We start from the raw sequence: 7,163 nt of genomic DNA, 5'->3' as shown, positions 1-7,163 counted from the left end.
GGGGAAGAGGCTAGAGGTTGATTAGACCTCCGTTGCCTGCTTTAAATGCACTGGGTCCGTAAGGATCCGCAGCGCTTAGAGATCTTCACACAGCGTGAAGTCTCCTCCTCCCTTGTTCGTGGAGTGCTACAACTAAAGCTTCAAATTGGCGGGAAATTCTCCCTTGCACCGGGGTTCTCTTTTGCAGCAGAAAACTCCACCGTGCAAGGAAGCTATAATTTAGCGGGAACAATTTAGCAGTGCTGAAGCACACACAAACAAAAATCGTAAATGATCATCTCCTGCAAATAAAAAGGTGATTCCAGCCCTTTGTTGTAGTGGTAACAGCTATAATTTAGAGATACAAATTTAGAAGAGTTGAGAGATGGTCCCTTGATTAGGGAGTAGCTGTTAAAGAAGCTAAAGGACTGCAGATGCTTGCCTACAGCTCCACAATAAACTTCCTGTTTAGTTCTTCTCATTCATACCTGGCTGTCTTCATTGAATCCAATGATCACTACACACTTATGAGGTAATTTTATGACCATGTATTAGAGGGTTTAGATGACCTAAAGGCTACTACATTTAGATCATCTGGAGCCATTAGTTAAATAAAAAAAAATGGCTTTTGTCCATCCTGAAGACTTTTCTAGATCAGTTTTAGGCATTTGTTGGAATATTTCATAGCTTTCATAGACATTAGGGCTAGAAGGGACCGCAGGAGATCATCGAGTCCAGCCCCCTACCCCAGGGACAGGAAGTCAGCTGGGGTCAAAGGATCCCAGCAAGATAAACATCCAAATGTCTCTTAAAGTAGTCCAGAGTAGGTGCTTGAACCACCTCTGGAGGGAGTCTGTTCCAGACCTTGGGGGCTCAGACAGTAAAGAAGTTATTTCTTATGTCCAGACTGAAATGGTCTTGGAGGAGTTTGAGACCCTTGGACCTTGTCATCCCTTGGGGCACTCTGGTGAACAGGCATTCCCATAGATCCTGATGTACAACCCTTATGTACTTATAGGCACACACCAGCTCCCCCCTGAGCCTGTGCTTTTCCAGGCTGAAGAGTCCCATAGCTCTCAGCCTCTCATCATAAGGCCTGTTCTCCTGCAGGTCATCCAGTCTGGCTGGCAAGAGCCTCCTCCCCAGTGCAGTGAGGTGGAGGCCATCTCTTCTCAACAGACCACTGCCTCTCTCACCAAAGAGCAGACTGTGATTGCCAAAGCTTTCATGATGACAGCAGCACCGCAGTCTTTGGTTAACTACCTCAATCCTCCTCTCCTACCTTGGTCCACAGCTCAAAACTGGGAGGATTGAGGAAAACACCACTTGTGTCCCCAACCCCTTAAGCCCCACTCCCAAAGCCCTGTAGCATCTCATGACCCACCTGGGATTTCTTTGAACTGTGTCATTCATGCCCACATGGATAAGGATCATAGTGTAGTGGTCAGTAGGCTAGATGAGTTTTGTGATCCTCTTGGCTATGTCCTGGATACAGGCTTTTGGGAAGCAGCAGACCTCCTGGGCTAAGGGGTCAGGGCAGCAGTCCCCCTCAGGAGGGAGTCTCCCATGATGACCACTCTATGAGTGGCCTTAGGGAGAGAAGGGACAGTAGCTGTGGGTGAGTCTGCATTGCCTCCAGGAGCTAGCAGCTCTGCAGGCTCTACTGGGGCTGCAAGAGATTTGTACCTGTTGCAAAGATCCAGAGGGATGGCAACCCTGATGCAGTGAGCCTTTGGGCCATTCACAACCTTGGCCCAACCCCCTGCCTGTACAGTATGGGAGATCCTTGAGTCCTCCTTGTCCTGGAAAGTGACCTTGGTCTACCCTCCACCTCTAGGGGATGAAGGGCCTGGCAGTAGGAGTCTATCACCTGCTCACCATCCCTGATGGCGCACAGTCTCTGGACTGTGGCCTCGAGGTCCTCTATCTGGTTCCCCAGAGTCTCCAAAGTGGAGCAAACCTCACAAAGGGAGGTGGCCATGCTCCGATCCCATGTGCCTGGAAACATGCCAGGCAGCCCCTGCAGCTGAGAGCCAGAGGCTCCATCTTCTTGGAGCCCAGAACCATGGGTTCTATATGGGTGTAGACCCCTGAGGTGCCAGAGGGGGAGGCCTCAGACTCTGAGGGGACCCTTGGGGTGCAGCGTGTGCCCATCTGCATTGTGTCACTGGTAGTCCAGCTACTGATGGGACTACCTTCCCTAGGGCTCACTGGCAGGGCCTCAGGCCCTCCTGCTCACCCTCCTGCGCAAACTCCCATGCTAAACTCGCACATATATTTATGCAAATAAGGAAGGTCATAATGAATGCAAGTCAGAGAGGAAGTGGGAGCTGAAACCCAGCTATCTATTGCTTTTATAAGAGTAGTAACATCATTCATATCACATGATTAGGTTTTCAATACGTAAACATTTAAAAAACCATAAAAAGAGAAAATAATGGTGAAGGTTCAGAAAAGCATTTTGTGTATGCTATTAAGTACTAGCTTTTTGTATCCAATAAGTTTAATTACATAGCCATCAGTGGGAATGGAATATTTTATAAGTCAGACTTATATAAAATAGATTTCCCACACATAACATCACCACCCATTTTAAGGTTCAATACTTCATGTACTTCTAGATTTAGACACAAATACTTCCCATTAGAAAGAGACTGCATAGTTCAAGCTCGCTGGTGAGATAATGCACCAATTAGTCCTGTTATTCCATTAGGTATTTGAACTTACACTGGCCCACAAATCAGTGCCATCATAAGGTCAGTGTAACCTTAGCAGGAAGTTTTCTCTTTCTCTTGAAACTATTTTGAAGTATGAAATGTTACAAAAGGGTAGGGCAATAAACGCTGACATGGTGTAAAATTCACTTAAAAAAATTAAGCATGGTTAAGATATGCATTATACATGCATATTCTAATTGAAAAAAAAACCACTCAAGCCATTGAACTTTTTCGTACTTTGTTCTATAATTTAATAAAAAATAGTAGGAAATCATCCCCCGCCTCCATCCTCCCACCAAATTCACTATAACTTCCAATTCAGGACAGTCTGAAGACACTAAAAATTCTCACTTCCATGCCACAAAGGGTGAATACACAACCTTCATTCCATGTAAATCCTAAGGTATTTCACAATCATGGAAACTTCTGATTATCTTTCACTATTCCCTGTTAGGCAACTTATAAAGATCAGTGATGCCACTGCCCAAATACAACAATGAAAAGGGTTCAAATCTTATCTGTTACTGCCTGGATACAAGTGCAGTATTCCCCTCATTAGTGCACCATGGAGAAGTTAAGCAACATTCCAGCCTTATGCTCCTTTGGAATACAAGGCAGGTCAAGTCTGCCCGTGTGACTCCATGGCCATCAGGCATATGGCAATAAAATGTCTACTAGCTAACACAGATGCTCCAATGCCCTCTCTAGCCCTTCTCTTGAAGCTTGCTCATTGTATATTGCAATATTTTTTGTATGCAACCATTGTTGCTCTGGATCACAGTGTACATATAAGAGGTTTAGTCAGTTACCTGATAAATCCATTTGTACAGAGTCCTGTGGCAACAATACCAAGACCTTCAACATGCATACCTAGGCAAGAGTATGGAGGAGTGAAGGCTGCCCAAGACCTACCATTCCCCCTTTAGGCAATTAAGATAGAATCCAAAGGCCAGACAAAATCCAGACATTCAGTCTGGCTGGTTGTAACTCCTGCCAGAGAACAACAGATAAGAACTGCTGCTGAATCCCTAATGCCTTACTGAGGGTGTATTTCTGTCAGAGTAAGTCCCTTAGACTTTTTTCAGCCAATGAGTACCTAACACGGCAGTGGGGCTCTAATTTTGAGGTGCTCTATACTCATTTTACACTGTAGGTTGCAACGTTGTGGTATTTTAGCTACCCTGGCATAAGTAGCCCCATCATGTTGCCACCAGGCTCTCCTGTCAGATTAAATTTATGGTCAAATCCAGGACTAACCATAATAATATAAATTTAATAAAATGAATAAATAGCATTGGGATATTTTATGCCCCACTAGAGGCCCAGGCTAGAACCAACAATTCTTCACCTAACTGCATCCATATCACTGCCACTCTTTATCTTCTTCTCTTCCCCCTGGCCCTACAAATCTCCCTCTCTTTACAGTCTGCTGAGCCAGGTTCAACCAAAGGGCTGGAGAGAAGGAAGAAAAAGCCTTTGCTGAAAAGCAAAAAATGCACAATCAAATTCCAAGTCAGGAGGAGCCTAGGACTAGGGCTTCATGCACTCTGGGCAAGTGTCCAGTAAATACTAGAAAGGATATGTAATATATTTTATACCTCTATAGCCACATTTTTTCTTTCTTCCACACTGCATAAAATGACACATGGATAGCTAGGGTGACTATATGGGACAGTATGAAATCCTGGACACTGCTTACCCTACCCCTGCCCCTGCCGATTGTTCTTTACTTCACAGGTGTTATCAATCATCTGTGAAGTAACAATTAGTGTTAATAGGGCATCCTATTTCACAGTTCCTGCCACTGTACCTCTGTGCCAAGGACTCTCATTTTAAATTTTCACTGGCTGGCCAGGACCTACCTCTGAAATACAGAACTATCTCAGCCAATCCAAGACATACAGTCACCTGATGCATAGCTTACATGATCATAAGTCTGTGATTCCTTTTTCCTGACATGAACAATGACTGCCAAATGCAGTATCTGGACATATTCAGTTAAAAGGTATGTAAGGAACAATGTCTCCTGTGCACCAGAAGTAGTAGAAGCCTTTGTTTTATATGTGCTCCTTGAAGATATAACTAACTCTAGTTATTTAACTAGCTTTCAATAGAGTCAGTACATAATGGTTCATTATGTGGTCCTCAAGTCCAGCTGCCCTACTATTGCTCCTGGCTGTTTTGATAAAATGACTACTGTTTATTACTTTGAATTCAAAAGCCATGAAAGTGTGTTAACTGTTGAACTGATTCTACCAGTACCAGAAAGGCACAAGGGAAATTTCAGTAAAGAGAATGGGGGGAGGAGGGAAAGGAATTGTTAAATTGCTAAATCAGCATCACTTTAATTTCCCAACAATGGCTGACACAGCTGAATTAGTAAAGTGATCTTTATTCAAAGATCATTCTAGTAACTTACAGAGTGATTAAAGTACTTCACAGCCATTTATTATTCCTGTAATCCCATTTATTTTTACTGAAATCCTGAAAAGTTTTAGTGCTTCAAATATAGCCATTTTATTTCTTATAATAATCTAGATTGATTTTACCATCATAATATTTTAATGCATTTTCTTTTTAAAGCTTTAAATGTAGTTTATAAAAGTAAGTTGCAGTAGAGCACCACGCATCAAAAATATTAAGTGCTTGCCTTTTCTTTTCTATAATTAATACCATTTCCTACTGCAATTCTCCTCCCTCCTCCCTGCCCCGCAACATAGTCTAAGTTGGCTTTTTCAAAGTGAGGGAAAAACTTGCAGAAATAAAGATGGAGACACAGGACAACACTTCAAACAGTCTTCACTTTTGGAGTATGGTCCAAATTTAAGAATACTGATCTCTTTCAGCTGAGGTTTAGGCTTAAGATGTGTTAGTGACATTAATGTACCTCTCTGATAAGAAAGACATATTGGTCACTTGAGTTATTTGTGAACATTTTTTCCTTATATTTGCTAACAAGACTATGTCTAAGAAAAATATCATTTTGGAAAAAAAGAAAAGGTACTTTGCCTTTTTGAGATTTGTATAACATAAACCCCAGAGGCCTTAATAAATACTGGGAAGTGCCAGTGTACCTCTATATTCTATGCTTTGAGTTTGTGTGATTTAAGGTGCTGATCCTATGATCAAATCTACACGGGTCCATCCGCAAAGACCAGATAATAGAATTAGGATGCATGTGGTAAAGATGGTAAACTACAGCTCAAGATTTTTATTCTATTCCTGGCTCATTCACCCACCTATTTCATATATCAGTCCCCTGCAGAATAACAGAGTTAATACTTCCCTTTCCCAAAAGTGTGTAACAATAGTGCAGGAAACTTATACAACACTTCCCAGAGACGAGCCTATGAACTCCATTTCATCAACCTCCTGGATACTAAAGATCATGGACTAAATATAGACATTGGATTTCTGACACATCATAATCTGCCTGACAACTGACTACCCAGCCAAGCCTCTGGCTTCTTTACTTTTCATTCCATCCAGGAAGAGCACACACCAACTGCTGAAATTTCCTTAGCCTGACGAAGGGTTTTTGAACCCAAAAGCTTGCTTAATAACTATTCTCCAACTATTTGGGTTGGTCTAATAAAAGATATCAGATTCACCCAAGGAACCTTGTCTGCCTAACAACAGTGCATTCATTTCTGTGCCATAGTTAGAAAAGCTCCAAGACAAAATGCATTCATGACTTTGCTCCCAAGGATAGTCCCAATTAAGTTATAATGTGGTAATTCAAATAAACAAAAAGCCTGAAAAGGTCTCATGTTAAATCAATGGGGCTAACTTACAGAGGTAAAGTTACACTTTTGCTTAATTGTTTGCAGCTTTATTATATTCTGCACAAATTTTGGCCCCCGGTCATGCGCATTTCTCACTACTACACAATTTGAGGATCTTGACTGAATGTCAGAATATTTCTCACCTCAGAGTTTATTGATAGTGTTTTGAACCTATATATCCCTTCTTTATTATTTGGACTTTTCTTTCATTTTGATTGTCCCTGGTATCTGTAAAGTGTTAAGGAGGAATTCAGGTATACAGCTAAAATAGGGTTGTCAACTCAAGACATTTTTTTTCCTGACAGTCTATAACCTTTTTACTGAAGACCAAAAGTTTTTACTGACATATGTTTTAAATCAAGTAAATGTAACCCTTCTGCCAGGCTCTGGACAAGAGCTAGATTCCATGTAAGGGTTTAACACCAAAGTAAAAAACTTCGGTTGTCAGTAAAAGTTTGCAGGTTATCAATTAAAAAACAAAAAAAAATTCTTGGGTTGGCAACCTGGCTTGATTACAGCAATACTTTTCCACTGCTCTGCCCCCATCCCAAGGGGTCCTCTACTCATCTCCACACCCTGATGCCCCTGACTGTATCCCACATTCTGCTGGCCCGCACCCCCCAACCCAGCATGGATGCCTAATGAAGGACTACTGCTTGCCTTCCTACCAGCCAGCAGTATT

The sequence above is a fragment of the Alligator sinensis genome, unplaced genomic scaffold (assembly GCF_000455745.1).
Source record: "Alligator sinensis unplaced genomic scaffold, ASM45574v1 scaffold272_2, whole genome shotgun sequence".
Lineage (NCBI taxonomy): Eukaryota > Metazoa > Chordata > Crocodylia > Alligatoridae > Alligator > Alligator sinensis.
Note: the sequence above shows the minus strand (reverse complement) of the source record.